This window comes from Erinaceus europaeus, chromosome 1 (genome assembly GCF_950295315.1).
Source record: "Erinaceus europaeus chromosome 1, mEriEur2.1, whole genome shotgun sequence".
Lineage (NCBI taxonomy): Eukaryota > Metazoa > Chordata > Mammalia > Eulipotyphla > Erinaceidae > Erinaceus > Erinaceus europaeus.
Window position 1 is genome coordinate 140,947,561 of NC_080162.1, and position 17,981 is coordinate 140,965,541.

Sequence of the window (17,981 nt, forward strand, 5' to 3'; positions counted from 1 at the left end):
TCCACTTCTTCCCCCGCCTCCTCTCTCTCTCTCTTAAAGATTTTATTTATTAATGAGAAGGATAGGAGGAGAGAGAGAAAGAACCAGACATCACTCTGGTACATGTGCTGCTGGGGATTGAACTCAGGACCTCATGCTTAAGAGTCTAATGCTTTATCCACTGCACTACCTCCCAGACCACCTCTTCCTCCTCTCTCCTTTCCCTCCTTCCTCTACTTCCCTTCCCTCAGCCTCCCCCCCGCCCCGCTTTCTTCCTACTTCTACTCTTCCTTTCTTATTTTTCTCCCTTTTCTTGTCCCCTCCCTTACTCCTCTTATTAAATTTTTTTGGGGGTGATATACAATTTTAGACAACATTTTCAAGCCAGTGATTGACTATGTGCTAAGAAAGCTAATTCAATCAATGGCAGAATGCCACCTGCAGTTGTGCTTCAGTTAGAAGGTTTACACTGGAGCACTGGTTTAAAATGACTATTTACTGGAGTCAGGCAGTGCTGCATCTGGTTGAGTGCTCACATAACAGTGCACAAGGACCCAGGTTCAAGCCCCTCATCTCCACCTGTAGAGGGAAAACTTCATGAGTGGTGAAGCAGGTTTGCAGGTGTCTCTCTGTCTTTCTCTCCCTCACCCCTCTCAATTTCTTTGTCTCTATCCAATAACAAATAGATAAAAATATTTAAAAAAATTAAAATGACCATTCACTTAGGTAAGGAATAAAACCCTTTCTTTTTCCAATGTCCTTCCTATTATATAGTAAGTTGTAACAGTCTCTGAAGCTCCAGGACAAATGGATGATAGCCCCTGGAAGGGTGACACATTGGAGAACCACTGAGAGATTATAAGAACATTTAAAGGCTTTTGTGCATCCTTTTCAGACCATAATTTTTTGAAGTTTCATTGGAGCTTTAGTCACTACTTGTACAGATATATGCATCTTAACATAGTTTTTAATATACAGTCACTATTTTTTAACCCACCCATTGATTTATTAAGGAGGGTGCAAAGCAGCACTCTGGCACATTGCAGTGCCAGGGACTGAACTCAGGACCTCAAGATTCAGAGCTCAACTCTGTATCTACTGGACCACATCCAGGCTGTAGACTACTTTTTTTTCTTGTTAAATTTTCTCACAGCACTATTTTTTAAAAAATTGTTTGTTTATATGATTATATGATTAAAGTGTATAGTTCCACACCACACCCACCACCAAAGTTCTGTATCTCGAGACTCTCCCACCTCCCAAAGGTAACCACCACAATTCTCACAAGTCTTATAGTTTGCTTGCTTCTGTCTTGTTTGAAAAATTTTTTTTTTTGGAAAGTTCATGTAAATAAGATCTCTAGACTCCACACGTGAGAGAAACCATCTGGTAGTTGTCTTTCATCTATTTACTTATTTTACTAAGCATTGTCATCTCCAGTTCCATCCATTTTGTCCCAGAGGACACAATATCACCTTTTTGATAGCATAGTAGTATTCCATGGAATATAAATCCTGGTGTTCTACATTTTAAAAAGGAGAAGTGCTTCTTGATCATAAAAAATGTGGTAAAGAGAACATAAGTATTTCACAAAAACTATATAAGTAGTTAATATGAGGAACTGGGTGGTGGTGCACCTGATTAATTGCACACATTACAGTACACAAGGACCCAGGTTCATGCCCCTGGTCCCCACCTGCAGGGGACAGTTTCATAAGCAGTGAAGCAGAGCTGCAGATGTTTTTCACTTTCTCCCTCTCTATCTCTCCCTTCCCTCACAACATCTCTCTGAAGTAAATAAAAATAGTTACTATATAGACATAAAATATATCTAGTTTTATTAATGGAAGAAATACAAATTATAGAACAGACATGTTTCAGCTGGGTGTTTCAAGTTTTATGAGTTTGTGTTAAGGAAACAATCAAGGATGCTCATTGGAGTAATCTTTTTGAAAGTGAAAGAAACCAGAAAAGTTCTTCAGTACCCAGGCTCAGAGCACTGGTGTAGTACCTGAGATCTGAGTGAGATGGTAGGGTACCATGTAAGTATCATAGCTCATCTTAGCAAAACACATTCAGTGACAATCAAATGTCAATACTGTCTTATCTTAAATATATATATATGCTAGAGACAGCCAGAAATTGTGAGGAAGGGGGAAAATAGAGAGGGAAAGAGACAGAGAGACACCTGCAGGCCTGCTTCACCACTTGGGAAGCTTCCCTCCTGCAGGTGGGGACCAGGGGCTTGTGTACTGTCATATGAGCGCTTAACCAGTTGTGCCACCACCTGACCCCTATTGCTGTATAAAATATTAAATATGGGAGTCGGGCGGTAGCGCAGCGGGCACATGGCGCAAAGCTCAGGGACCGGCATAAGTTTCGAGCTCCGGCTCCCCACCTGCAGGGGAGTCGCTTCACAGGCAGTGAAGCAGGTCTGCAGGTGTCTATTTTTCCCTTCCCCTCTCTGTCTTCCCCTCCTCTCTCCATTTCTCTCTGTCCAATCTAACAACAACAGCAACAATAATAACTGCAACAACAATAAAAACAAGGGCAACAAAAGGGAAAATAAATAAAAATTATTAATAAAAATATTAAAATATTTATAGGCATATACATACAGAATAAAATGCTCAACACATCATAATAGAGAAGTAGTGATTTGTTCTCTATATGGAGAAATTAAAAATACTTGCTTCTGTTCTAATTTACCGAAGTCTACCTGCATTGCTTTTATAATTAAGGATGTAAATTCAAAGGTTATTGATTATTATTATTTTAATTTAAATTGAACATTTTTTATTTACCAGACTACAGCTTATATTTGTCTAAAGGTGGTACTGAGAATTAAACCTGGGGTCCTATAGCCTCAGGGCATAAGAGGCTTTCACGAAACCACTATCCTATCTCCCCAGCCCTTATTATTATTTGTTAATCACAGCCTTGCTTAGCTTTGGCTTATGGTATTATTGGGAATTGAACCTGGGGCCTTGGGAGCCTCAGGCACAAAACAGTTTTATTTTGAAACCGTAATTTTGCTATGAAAACATTTAACGATAACATGGCACGTATCCTAAGTGATATGAAAAAGCCTGCCTGCTTGTTGCAGGTAGCCTGGGTCTGATCAACAGCAGAACCTGCCCCTGGGCACGTCACAGCAGGTAGGCAGGCAGACCTCAGCCACCTGCACTATGCCACACTCACCTGGAGATTTCTTGGCTGGGTGTCTCAACAGTCCTGCCTTTTTGCATTTGCTCTGTTTTCAAGGCTGCTGTTTTCCAAAACAGCACAAATGGGAATGGGAGTTTCTGACTTTGGCATAAGTTGATGCTGGGTATGACCAAGAAAGAAGAAACTCAGTTCCCTCCATTTAGCTGTTTACACTTGCATAGTTTCCTATGGAGAGTGGCTATGGTGCACCTGGTTGAATGCACACACTACAGTACATAAGGACCCAGGTTCAAGCCCCTGGTCCCCACCTGCAGGGTGAAAGTTTCACAATTGCTGAAGCAGGGCTGTAGGTATCTCTCCATCTCTCTATCCCTCCCTCCTTTCTCAAGTTCTCTCTGTCTTTATCAAATAAAAAAAAAAAAAAAGAAAGACTTTTTGGTCCTGTGGGATTTGATCTTTTGGGAGACTAGGCAGAGACCAGATTTATGACTTCCACAAAAAAAAAACAAAAGAAGTTGTGGGCAAAGTAGAGTTTTTGTAAACTTTATAAGAACAAGTTGTTTTTTTCCATAACATAGACTGGCTTATTCCCCAAGGGCAGAGTGTGACTCATGTACCTGCTTCTACAAGCTAGTGTAGAGATCATGGCAGACGCCCGTTGGAGGCTGTTGGCTAGGCCTCCTGAGATTGCATCACTGGACATCTTGCAGACCTCTCTCATGGAGGTTCAGTCACAAATGTGAAGCTATCTGCTTATCAACAAATCCAAGGAGCACCCACAGAAGGGGAACAGAAAGAACAGCATGTGAACTTCACAGAGAAAGTGGCCCCACACAGTCACTAACACTGCCAACATCATGTCAGGGGGAAGAAGCAAGTCTGAAAAAATAAATGGAAATGAACTGTGTCATTGTGAGTGTAGCTAAAACATTTGACAGTGGGGAACAACACAGAGTTTGTGGGAGAAAAGAAGAAGAAAGGAGAGGAGAGGAGAGGAGAGAGGAGGGGAGGGGAGGGGAGGGGAGGGGAGGGAAGGGGAGGGGAGGGTGGTGAGGGGAGGGGAGGGGAGGGGAGGAGGGGAGGGGGGAGGGGAGGGGAGGGGGAGGGGAGGGGAGGGGAGGAGAGGGGGGAGGGGAGGAGAGGGGAGGGGAAGAGAAGAGAAGAGAAGGGAAGGGAAGGGAAGGGAAGGGAAGGGAAGGGAAGGGAAGGGAAGGGAAATCTATAGGGTTGGGTGGTGAGAGTACGCATATTACAAAGTACAAGCACCCCCTCCCCATCTCCCTGCAGGGGGGAAGCTTCACAAGTGGTAAAGCAGGGTTGCAGGTGTCTCTCTCCCTCTCTCCCCCTTCCCTATTAGTTTCTATCTCTGTCCAATAAATAAATAACATTAAAAAATCTATACAGGGGGCTAGGCAGACATCAAGGTTCTGCAAAAAGACTCTTATACCTAAGACTCCAAAGTCCCAGCTTCAAACCTCAGCATCACCATAAACCTAAGGTGAGCAGTGCTCTGGTTTTTCTCTATATATGTCTCTTTCTCATTAAAAGGCTAAATTAAAAAATCTATACAGTTATACTTTTGGGTTTGGAATCCATTAAATTACAGTTGCTCCCTCTATACCCGCCCCCAGTATATTTTCAGTGTGTAGATATCTATCAGGTTACAAACCCTGTGTTTTACATTTTCAGAAGTCATTGTCTTCTTTGGATGTTTAAAGTCTAAATATGCATTCTGACAGGGCTTGTGAGAAAGGGATGTGTGCAGGGCTATGTTTTATTGTTGTTGCTTATAATTTTGTATTTGTTTTTCAGTTTAGTACACAACCTAAAAAAGTATGGTTTGTACTATATTCAGCCACACAGAATCACAGATTGGCTTATGGAATTTTCCCACAGATCTTGGGACACAAGATGGAAAGGAGAGATAGGGAGAGAGAGAGAGAGAGAGACCTGTAGTACCACTTCACTGCTTGTGAAACTTCTCTCTGCAGGTGGGGACCAGGGTCTTGAGCCTGACCTCTCATCAGTCCTTTGTTTTTTTTTTAAATATTTTATTTATTTTATTTCAGTGAGAGTGATACAGAGAGAACCCTGCTCAGCTCTGGCTTATGGTGGTGCTGGTGACTGAACCTGGGAACTTGGCACCTCAGGTAGAAGTCCTTTGCAGAACTACTATGCTATCTCCCAGCTCCCTCTTCAGTCTTTAAAAAGGCTGCACCAGGAAGATGGTAGGACACTTGATTTGCAAACATGAGACCTAGGATTTAGCTCCAGCATGATCACAGCATATGCTGGGATGCTGCCCTCTCTCTCTCTCTCTCTCTCTCTCTTTCTCTCTCTCATAAGGAGAAAAGAAACCATATCATTTCATTGTTTCTTTTGGCTTGTTTTCCTGATCCTTCCTACATAGTGAAGTATCTGCATGGTCAGTAACAGGGATACATTTCATTACCAGTAAATGTTCTATTACTATTACTACAGATCTGGGCTCAGACAGATGAATAAAACAAAACTATTTAGAGTTTCTAGGATTAACTAAAATCTGTTGCTATTATTATGACACTAGTTATTACTGGAGTATGAAAACATAGAATTTACTTTTGTGATTCTGAGAGGGTTTTTTTTTGAGGGACTGCTTTATAAATCACTATTGTAAAGCATTTCTAAACGAAGTACCTTACTGATTTCAATGTGCTATTGCACAGACTCACTTTTCTTCTGCTTATTTTATGAGTTTTGCATTTACATGTCTTTTTTAAAAATTATCTTTATTTATTTACTGGATATAGTCAGAAATTGAGAGGAAAGTGGGGAATAGGGAGGAAGAGAGACAGAGAGATACCTACAGCTCTGCTTCACCACTCCCAAAAACTTCCTCCTTGCAGGTAGGGACTGGGAGCTTGAACCCGGGTCCTTGCTCATTATAACACGAGCATTTAACCAGATGTGCCACCACTCATCCCCTCTTTTCTTTTTTTTTTTTTTTTTTTTTAGTTCTTTACTTTCTTTTTTTATTTTTTTTTTTTATATTTAAATTTTTAATTTAAGAAAGGATTAGTGAACAAAAGCATAAGGTAGGAGGGGTACAACTCCACACAATTCCCACCACCCAATCCCCATAACCCACCCTCTCCCATGATAGCCTTCCCATTCTCTAGCCCTCTGGGAGCATGGACCCAGGGTCGTTGAGGGTTGCAGAAGGTAGAGGGTCTGGCTTCTGTAATTGCTTCCCCGCCCTCTTTTCTTTTTTAAACACTGATTCTTTGAGACTTTTTATTGTGAAAATGATCTAAGCTCATTAGGAAAAAACTGGAAACTAAGAAAGGCACATAGGAAAAAAATCACTTATAATTCCAGAGCCCTAGTACTTTATATATTTTCTTTCAGTGTCTAATATGTGCATAGGCCTGTGATCATAAAAGAGTATGTGAATTATCATTTATTTATTTATTTAATATTGGATAGAGACAGAGAAGTTGAGAGAGAGAGAGAGACAGAGAGACATCTGTAGCCTTGCTTCACCGCTTATGAAGCTTTCCTCCTGCGGGGGCGGACCAGGGGCTTGGACTAAGGGCTTGAACCTGGGTCCTTGTGCACTGTAGTGTGAGTGCTCAACCAGATGCATCACTGCCTGGCCCCTATGATCTCATTTTCACATGAGTCATGACAGTGTACATTTTCCACTACGTCACAGTGTCAATATTATTTCCCAGGCTCTGAAGTATTCTTCTCCCTAAGGTTAAGTTTACCTCAGCCTTCTTGTTTGTTTTAATCACTTTGTTTTCTCATTGCTATAAGTCATCTTTATTCATAAATATTTGTATCTTGATTATTACTTTAGAATGGATTTCTGAATTCTGAAAATGACTCAGGAGAAATTGAAAAAATTGTTTTCTCTCGATAGTGTTTGAGAATGGCTTGCTTGTTTTCTTAAATCTTTTTATTATCATTATTATATTTATTTATTTATTTATTTATTGGCTAGAGAAATTGAGAGGAAGGGTGAGATATAGAGGGAAAGAGACAGAGAGACACCTACAACCCTGCTTCACTACTCATGAAACTTTCCCTTTGCAGGTGGGGAGCAGAGCAGGTCCTTGAGCACTGTGATGTGTGCATTTAACCCCTATTGCTTGCTTATTTTCTTACCAGAGTATTGCTCAGCTCTGGCTTTGTGGTGGTTCTCAAGAACTCTGCTATCTCCTCACCTCCTGATAATGTTACTCTTCTCTTTCCAATAAGGAAAGAGTTTGATAATTGAGAATGGTAACTTGCTGCTTTGAATTGAATTTCCTTTCATTTACTCAAATTGTATTTTTTCTCTCTCCTCCTTTCTTTCTTTCTCTTCCTTCCTTCCTTCCTTCCTTCCTTCCTTTCTTTTTCTTTCTTTCCCTTTCTTTCTTTCTTTCTTTCTTTCTTTCTTTCTTTCTTTCTTTCTTTCTTTCTTTCCCAGAGCACTGCTCAGATCTGGTTTATGGTGGTGCTGGGGACTGAACCTTGGACTTTGGAGCCTTAGGCTGGAGAGTCTCTTTGCATAACCATTATTCTCTCTACCCCTGCCCTCAAATTATATTTTCTGTCTCAATAGAACATCATGCTTTTAAAAAATATATTTTAATATCTTCAAAACATCTTGTTCTGATTTTGCAGACTAATCATGATCAGTAAAAAGGGATATTCACATAAGGGCCGGGTGTGGTCTCTTTGTTTCAAGTCGCCAGGTTTGAACACGTTCTCTAGTTCCACTCCTATCCATTGCCAGGGAACACAATGGCATAGGTCTGTGTTCAGGGTCATCCATTAAAGGCCATAAGTTCAGGAAATATAGTTGAGGAACAAAGGCTTTGAGCTTTAAGCCAGCTGGTGAGGATGGAGTACAGGATGAATATCTCCAAACAATGGTGATCACCACCGTCCCCCTTTCTGATTTACTGAGTTCTAGGGCACAGGCACAGCTGGGCACAATGCCAGAGCTGAGACCACAAAGAGGAGGTAGGTTGCTAACTTAAGGTCTGGGAACTTCAAACAACACAATTAAGAAAAAATAAATAAATAACCGAGGAAATAAATGTACATTCTACCTTTCATTCTTAAAGTAATTAGTTATGGCAGAAGTGAAACCAGACCCCAAACAAGAAAAATTGTGTGAGATTTCAATTTTTCTGGCTTATTTTGATTTGAAAAGTTCTTATTTTCATTATTATTTTTTTTTAGATTAGCTCATGCTTTCATGATTGATTGAATTTTTGTCTATTGTTAGTGGTTAAGAATCATTGTGATTGCTTAAATAGTAGGGTTACTAAAAATGGAGTCATTTTCCAAAAATTAACCTCCAAGCCTCTGTGATTAAGTTTCACATTAAAAACAAAACCAAAAAACTTCTAGAGTCCTGGGCAAAACTACTGCTTATATCCACTGTCATATGCGTGTTGTCTGCAGAACTGAAGGCAACATTTGTGGAAACTGGCAGTTTATGGAAGTCATTTGGTAGTTTGCTAAACCGAGATGCAATGTTAGAAGTGTCTAGGACAAGTAGGAATTTATCTTCAAAGAGCTGGTGGCCTTGCAGCCATGTGCACTGATCAGGAACTCATGTGGGCTGTGAATTATCTAGATTGGTTTATTCAATTTCAGTTTATGATTATCCCTTTGGATGCATGATTTCATTCTCCCTACAGATCAGGGGACATGAACAGGAAAAGTTCAGCTTAATTAGTTTGGCTTCTGATTAAAGGGAAAATATTTAATTCTAGTAGCTGGTTGAACTTATTACACTAAATACATTCTTTGATTTTTCTAGGATTTTATGCAATCCATGATACACTTTTTCTCCTTTTTTTTTTTTTCTTTTTTGGTCAAATGGAATTAAATTTAAGTATAACTTGATAAAGAAGTCTATATTTTCAAACTACCTATATTGGTTCTCCCTTATGATACCTAGAAGGGCAATCTTTTTTTTTTAATTTTAATTTTGTGACTTGATATTGATTTACAAAATTATAAGATAACAGGGGCATAATTCCACACCATTCCCACCACCAGAGTTCTGTGTCCCCATTCCCTCCATTGGAAACTGCAGTAGTTCTCCCAAGGTTGCAGATATGGGTTGACTATTATTTTGACAACTATCTGTCTATATATGTATATATTTTCTCTTTTTTTCTGTGGTCCCCTCTTCTTCCCCTTTCTAAGTCACACCTACACCTAGTACTACTACTTCATATGTCCTAGAAGGGCAATATATATATATATTTTTTAATTTATAAAAAAGAAACATTGACTAAACCATAGGGGTACAACTTCACACAATTCCCACCACCAGAACTCTGTATCTCATCCCCTCCTCTGATAGCTTTCCTATTCTTTAACCTCTGGGAGTATGGACCCAAGGACATTGTGGGATGCAGAAGGTTGAAGGTCTGGCTTCTGTAATTGCTTCCCCGCTGAACAAAGGCATTGACTTGTTGATCCATACTCCCAGCCTGTCTCTCTCTTTCCCTAGTTGGGAAGGGCTCTGGGGAAGCAGAGCTCCAGGACATACTGGTGGGGTTGTCTGTCCAGGGAAGTCTGGCTGTATCCTGCTAGCATCTGGAACCTGGTGGTTGACAAGAGAGCTAATATACAAAGACAAACAAATTGTTTGACCAATCATAGACCTAAAGGCTGGAATAGTGCAGATGAAGAGTTGGGGGTCCTCCATTTTGTAGATAGCTAGTAGGCATATTTTAGTTATATTCCAAAGGGCCTGGGCAATCTTTAAGTAATTAGTCATGGCACAGTTTTCTCTCCTTTCAATACCATCTGTAGTGTAAGTATTTGTCCACTATTTCACGAATTTTTTCTAAGTATTTTGGCTGCATTATGTAATATAGATTTATCATAATTGACATATATATGCATATATAAAGAGATTAAAGATCTTATTATCTCTACTTATTTATTGGATAGAGACAGCTAGAAACCAAGAGGGAAGGGGGAGATAGAGAGGGAAAGACAGAGAGACACCTGTAGCCCTGCTTCACCACTCATGTAGCCTTCTCCCTGTAGGTGGGTACTGGGAGCTTGAACCTGAGTCCTTGCACATTGTAAAATGTACACTCAACCAGTTATGCTGCCATCCAACCCCATAATTGACTTATATTTAGGTTATATAGAAGTTGTTGCAGGGAGTTGGGCTGTAGCGCAGCGGGTTAAGCGCAGGTGGCGCAAAGCACAAGGACCGGCATAAGGATCCCGGTTCGAACCCCGGCTCCCCACCTGCAGGGGAGTCGCTTCACAGGCGGTGAAGCAGGTCTGCAGGTGTCTATCTTTCTCTCCCCCTCTCTGTCTTCCCCTCCTCTCTCCATTTCTCTCTGTCCTATCCAACAAAGACGACAATAATAACTACAACAATAAAACAACAAGGGCAACAAAAGGGAATAAATAAATAAAATAAAATATTAAAAAAATTAAAACAAAAAGAAGTTATTGCCATAATTTTCACTACTATATAATTATGTTTTTATAAATATTTTCAGACATACACCTTTCAAGATTTTTTCAAGATTTTATCAAGACCATTTCCTAGAATTAATTTCTCATTCATTTATTGAATTTAAATTTAGAAATATTAAGAATATATATTTATTATACAATAACTATAAGTTGAAAAGGGGGGAAAACTAATATTACCTTTAAAATTTGTTCAACAGAATTTTAAGTTTGTTGAACCATCTTCCAAATGTGTTTCTAGACATTACATCAATGATATCAATGATAAGTGAGCATGCAATTGAGTTTAAAATTATGTGTAGTCTCACAATTTTGATGGTTCCATGTTAATATTACAGAATCACAGCATGACTATTCACTGCTTAAAGGATAAATTCATAAAAGTGGGACTTCTGCAAAGATAATGGACTTTGAAAACTTCAATGGATTCCAAAACATGCTACTTTATGCGCTGAATTGATAATGTCTAAACACTACCAATTTCACTCTGTTCTCAAAACAGTTTGTCAATCTGTGTGTGTGTGTGTGTGTGTGTGTGTATGAGAGAGAGAGAGAGAGAGAGAGAGAGAGAGAGAGGAGATGGGGGTGCAGAGCATTGATTGGCTACTTATGATGCTCTCTTGTTTTTGTCTTTTGTGTCTTTTTGTAGTGTCAGGGACTGAGCTCAGCAAATTATCAACCTTTAATAGTTTTGCTAACATAAAGAAGGATACCTTATTCTTCCAATTTTCATTGTTTATATTCTTTTCATATATTTAAGGGCTATTTTATTTTTCTGCAGAATACCTGGATTTTTTTTTTTTTTGGTCTTTCTTCTTTGTTAATTGGTTTAGATATTATTATTATTATTACCTGTATTTATTGGATAGAGACAGCCAAAATGAGAGGGAAGGGGGAGATAGGGAAGGAGAGATATAGAAATACCTGCAACACTGTTTCACCACTTGCAGAGAGCTTTCCCCCTGTAGGTGAAAATTGGAGGTTCAAACACAGGTCTTTGTGCATTGTACCATATGCTCTCAACCAGGTGCGCCACCACCTGGCCCCTGTTATTGGTTTTTAAATAACAGCTTTATGGAGGGATAATTCACATACAAAGAATTGCACATATTGAACATGCACAATTTAATGAGTTTGAGCATATATAAACACCCATGATACATACCATCACCACAATCAAAGTGACAGATAATGTCCAACACCTTGAGTTTTCACATGTGTGTGTATGAGTGTGTGTTAGTAACACAATATGAAATCTACTTTCTTAGTTAAATTTAACACCACAAAGTGAGCTGCAGTCAGTGTGTTCCATGGCAGATGTCTAAAACTTATTTATCTAGCATAACTGAAACTTTATTCAGTCCCTACTCATAAGCTTCTGGAACCATTGTTATGTGGTCTGCTTCTTTGAGTTTATTTTAGACACCTCAGATAAGTGGAGTGATGTTGTATCTGTACTTCTGTGACTGACTCACTTTACTGAGCATAATGTCTTCCAGGTTCATTCTTGTTGCAGATGGTAGTCTTTCCTTCTTTTAAGGGTGACTATTATCTATTGTAGGTACATACCACATTTTCTTTATCTGTGCACCTGTTGATAGACACTTGGGTTGTTTCCATAATTAGGCTGCTGTGTATAATGATGTAATGACTATGGGAGTTTAGATATCTCTTCCAGATCCCAATTTCAGTTCTTTTGGAGAAAGACTAAAACTGGGATTCTTGAACCTTATGGCTTTCTTGATTTTTTTTTTCTTGTTGAGTTGTAAGAGCTATGTATGTATGAGGAGGTTAGTTTGCTGTCTGTGAATATATTTATTTATTTATTTATTGCCACCAGGGTTATTGCTGGAACTTGATGTCAGCACTATGAGTCCATATATCTTATTTTTAAGAACAGAGTTTTTTTTTTTTTTTTTTTTTTTTTTTTGTGAGCCTGTGAGACAGGCACCTGCTTTGCTTTGTGGGTAAACCAGAGTTGAGTCTCCATATACCACATGGGAGTACTATGACCCTGGAGAAGCTTTAGTACTGTGGTTTCTCTTCCCTATCTCAGTCTCTCCCTGTGTCTCTCCTTTCCTAAGAAAGTCATTTCAGTGTGCTTAAATCACACAGGTGATGCAGGGAAGTGGGGTGTGGGCCCAACACAGACACATAAAAAAGAATAAAGTGCTTTGTTCTGTTTAAATCTCCAGTGTCTATTTAAATATTCAGTGTCATTGAAACGTGCTTTATATAGTTTTGGATTTCTATTGTTAATTTTATCTAAAATTTAAGTTTACTCAAAAGTGATCTGGTTAAGATTTTAGGTAGGGGTCTTACATGTTGTTTTATGTAGGAAAGGCATTGCTTTTACATGCTATTAATATTTTACACCCAAAACCTTACTTTATTTTTGTTATTTATTGATTTGATAGAAACAGAGAAATTGAGAGGGAAGGGGGAGATAGAGAGGGAGACAGAGAGACACCTGCAACCCTGCTTCACCATTTGTGAAATCTACCCCCCGCCCCCTGCAGGTGGGGGCCAGGGAGCTTGAGCCTGGGTCCTTGCACATCGTAACACGGGAGCTCAACTGGGTGGCACACCACCCAGACCCCTTTCTTTTTTTTTTTTTCTTCAGAAAAGGATTTAAAAAATATTTATTTATTTTCCCTTTTGTTGCCCTTATGGTTTAACATTGTTGTGATTATTGATGTCGTTGTTGTTGGATAGGACAGAGAAATGGAGAGAGGAGGGGAAGACAGAGGGGGAGAGAAAGACAGACACCTGCAGTCCTGCTTCACCGCTTGTGAAGTGACTCCCCTCCAGGTGGGAAGCCAGGGGCTCTAACCAGGATCCTTACGCAGGTCCTTGTGCTTAGCGCCACGTGCGCTTACCCCACTGCGCCACCAAGGATATTTTTTTATTCAAGTAACTGTAAATAGGGAAGGGGGTGGGAGACCCCAGGCTGGGACAAATAATGGCTACCTCCTCCCCAACAGAACAAGGGTGAAAGGGTGACTCCTACACCCTTCATGATCAAACAGGTACCCCCTCCCCAACTCTGCTGCAGTATCCTAGGGGCAGAGCCTCACCTTCCCTGGAACTGGGGTGGTCAGTGGCCCAACCTACTTTGCCTCTGCCTCTCCCCCCAAGAGGGTCTTGGGAGAGAGGGATATGGGCAGCGCAGGAGGCAGTGAGCGTGAACATTTGGCGCTGGTAGCAGCAGCAATGATGGATGTCTAAGAATGAAACATTAAACAAAACAAACAAACAAACAAACAACAACAACAAAAACTCAACCGTCCAGAGGTAGTTTGTGAACAGAGGAAAGATGGAACCAGAACCTTGGGGGCTGGGGAGGAGCAGGAGGGAGAGTGGGCAAGGGAGCTCCATGTTATTAGTGCCCCTGTGGGGAAAGGTGACAATGAGGCCTAGAGGAGAAGCTTCTTGCCTTCTCTCCTGTAACCCAACAGTAACTGCTGAGCTGAGGGAAAGAGAAGTGGGTGAGAGCCACACGAACTGCTTGTGGAGTGGAGCATATTAAAATGTGGGCCTTTTTAAGGCCGGGTGGGGGGGGGGGGGGCTCCCTTAATGAGAAGTCAGAGGCAAGTGGGGGGAACAGGGACTTCCCAAACCGAGTTATGTTCCCCCACAGAAGGGGTGAGTGAGATGCATCAAGTGCAGAGAGTGACTAAATGGCAAGTGAGCTTTGTCCAGGGCAGGTGTGTGTGCAAGCAGCGGGGGATGCTGGAGACTGAGACCAAAGGAAAATTGCTCCCTACTTAGGCCTGGGGGTCCTGCAGCGGTTGGTGTGCTGTGTATTGTGGTGGTAGAGGGTACAGATGCGGGAGGGGTGGTGACTCGGGCCTGGGGGAGGGGAGGCGGAGGGGGGGCAGTGGGAGCAGAGCTCTCCAGTCCCAGAAGGAAACTGCTCCTCGGTGAGGAAGCAGGCGGCGCGCCGCAAGGTCACTGCTCTTCCTCGGAGGACTCCTGCGAGATGCCCTCCTCTTCCTCCCTCTCCAGTTTTTTGCGTCTGCCCCTTGGCTTCCTCCCTAGAGCTGTGGTGGCTTTCCGGGTCTTGGCAGCATCCTTGTTTTTGCTTCCCCTTGGTCGGCTCCGAGGTCTCTTAGGTGTGGGCACTTCCCTGGGCTCCTTCCCTCTCCCTACCAGCGCTGTCCCGAGACTCACCAGAGGCTGCTTGGCCGGCCGGCCCCGCCCTCGCTTCTCTGCAGTCCTTTTCCTGCTTGGAGGCCAAGGGCTGGCTGGACTTTGAGCTGGACTCACTCATCTTTCTTTCTCTCCGGAGCAGTAACCGGCATGCGCGAGCTGCCTGGAGCGGCGGTGCTGGGCGCTGAGGACTGGCCTGGCTCCGCTGCCGCCGCCGGTAGCAAATGCGGATGCCTTCTTGGAGCCGCGCCAGCGCCAGAAATAGCCTGGGCTTGGAGTCCCAATTAGAAGACTTATTCTTATTTTCATAACAGTTGCTTCACTGATTGTTTTGGGTACTCCAAGCGCATTGTCATATGGCATGCAAATGGTATTCATTCATCTTTTCATTTTGACCTGTGTTAACCTACCACTATAGAACAGTGTTAACCAATACCAAAAGGTGTGAGTGAATATCTTTGTCTAATGTTTGTAGGACTTCTGAATTCAACATGATGTTGGGTTCCTCTTCTTTTTATGAATGCATTTTTTTCTTTTTTAATATTAATTAATTAATTATTTCCCTTTTGTTGTCCTTGTTATATTATTGTTGTAGTTATTGATTTCATCGTTGTTGGATAGGACAGAGAGAAATGGAGAAAGGAGGGGAAGACAGAGAGGGGGAGATAAAAGACAAACACCTTCAGACCTACTTCACAGCCTGTGAAGTGACTCCCCTGCAGGTGGGGAGCCAGGGGCTCAAACCAGTGTCCTTAAGCCGGTTCTTGCACTTTGCGCCACCTGCACTTAACCCACTGCCCAACTCCCGGGAAGACCATGTTATTAATACTGAGAAATTTTGGGATATATATTCCGTGAAATACTACTTTGCAATCAACTGTGTATTACAAATGATTTCTTTTCTTTTCTTTCTTTCTTTTTTTCTGGATAGGACAGAGAGAAATGGAGAGAGGAGGGGAAGACAGAGAAGGGGGATGAAGGATAGACACCTGCAGACCTGCTTCACCGCTTGTGAAGTGACTCCCCTGCAGGTGGGAAGCTGGAGGCTCAAACCGGGATCCTTACATCTCCTTCTCCTTCTTCTTTCTTCTTCTCCTCCTCCTCCTTCTCCTCCTCTTCCTCCTCCATCTCCTCCTCCTCTATCTCCATCTCCTCCTCCTCTATCTCCATCTCCTCCTCCTCTATCTCCATCTCCTCCTCCTGCTCTTTTCCCTTCTTCTCCTCCTTCTCCATCTCCCCTTCTCCTCCTCTATCTCCATCTCCTCCTCCTGCTCTTTTTCCTTCTTCTCCTCCTCCTTCTCCATCTCCCCCTTCTTCTCTTCCTTCTCCTTTTTCCTTCTTCTTCTTCTCCTTCTCCATCTCCTCCTCTACCTCCTCCTCTTCCTCCTCCATCTCCTCCTCTACCTCCTCCATCTCTTCCTCTATCTCCATCCCCTCCTCCTCTTTTTCCTTCTTCTCCTCCTCCTTCTCCATCTCCCCCTTCTCCTCTTCCTTCTCCCTTTTCCTTCTTCTCCTCCTCCTCCATCTCCTCCTCTACCTCCTCCTCTTCCTCCTCCATCTCCGTCTCCTTCTGCTCTTTTTCCTCTCCTCCTCCTCCTCCATCTCCTCCATCTCCTTCTCCTCCATCTCCTCCTCCTCCTCCTCCTCCTCCAGAAGTGCACTACTCAGTTCCGTCTGTTAATACCAGGTCTTGAATCTGAAACCTTTGCTCCTGTACTACATTTGGTTTATGCTTTGAGCTTATAGTATATGGTCTTATATGTAAGTATTCAACTCTATTCTTTCTTTTTAGCTAGTTATCTGTCTCCACTTCTTTCTCTCTTGTTGAGTCTCAGATTTCCTACTAAGCAAGTATATTGTTTAAATAACAATTGATATCAAATAACAATAATTATTAATTAAAAATTTTCTTCTCTCCAGTATTTAGATTTATCAAAAATTTTTCTTTTGTTATATTGCATAAGATGTCAATTACAGCATCGGACAGTAGTAATAATAGAGGACAGTCTATAAAAGAAGTGTTTTTTATTATCGCACTCTTAAATGTGATGGCTCTTAAATATCAAGAGTTGTTTTTAAACATTATTTTGTGAAAAGAGAGAGAGAGAGGGTGGGAGAGATAGCATAATGGTTCTGCAAAAGACTTTCATGTCTGAGGATCTGAAGTCCTAGGTTCAATCCTCTATACCACCATATGCCAAAGCCTGGAGAAAGAGAGAAAGAGAGAGAGAGAGAGAGAGAGAGAGAGAGAGAAGAGAGAGAAGAGAGAGAAGGAAAGAGACAGTCCAGAGCACTACTTAACTCTGGCATATGGTGGTGCCAGGGATTAAGTGTTTGGCCTCTGGAATTTCAGGCATACAAGTCCAATGTTCAAACCCATGCTTAGCTATCTCCCTGACCCTAAGAATGACATGTATATTTTCCTTTGTTAATCTTTAATTGTTTAATCTTTATTTATTTATTTGACAGAGACAGAAAGCAACTCAGAGGAAGTGGGAGATAGACAGAGAGACACCTGCAGCTCTGCTTCACCACTTGTGAAGCTTCCCCCCTGCAGGAGGGGACTGGGGTCTTGAACCCAGGTCCTGGCGCATTTTAACATGTGCACTCAACCATGTGCACCACCAAGCAGCCCTCTTTGTTTATCTTATAATATAGTGATATTCACAAATGCATTTCCTACTTGTTTTTTCCAGAGTTGCCTTGCATTTTTGAGATAAGCCTTACATGATCTGATCTATCCTATCCTATCCTATCCTATGCTATCCTATGCTATCCTATGCTATCCTATGCTATCCTATGCTATCCTATGCTATCCCATCCCACCCCACCCCACCCCACCCCACCCTACCCTACCCTACCCTACCCTACCCTACCCTACCCTACCCTACCCTATCCTATCCTGCCACCAGGGTTATAGCTGTGGCTTGGTGCATGCATGACTTCAGTGTTCTCAATAGACATTTTTGTTGTTTCTTTTCTTGTTAGAAGATGAGGGATGGAGAAAGAGGGTGAGAGAGAGATGGAGAAAAACCAAGAGAGGGAGATTTACTTGCAGCACAGCTCGTGAAACTTAACTCCTGAAGATGGGACCTGGAGGCCTGAGCCAGGGCCATATACATGGACACAGTGTGTGTGCTCTAATCGGTGAGCTGCTGGTCACCCCTGACCACGACTTAGTCTTAAAAAAT

General features: G+C 41.7%; 1 protein-coding gene and 1 pseudogene across 3 annotated transcripts in view; one reads left to right on the forward strand and one right to left on the reverse strand.

Moving 5' to 3' along the window:
- The window catches only part of GRHL2 (grainyhead like transcription factor 2), a 175,318-nt gene that overhangs the window by 14,195 nt on the left and 143,142 nt on the right, over positions 1–17,981 (forward strand). The window lies entirely within an intron of this gene.
- On the reverse strand, positions 14,475–15,076 carry LOC132542015 (high mobility group protein HMG-I/HMG-Y-like; annotated as a pseudogene).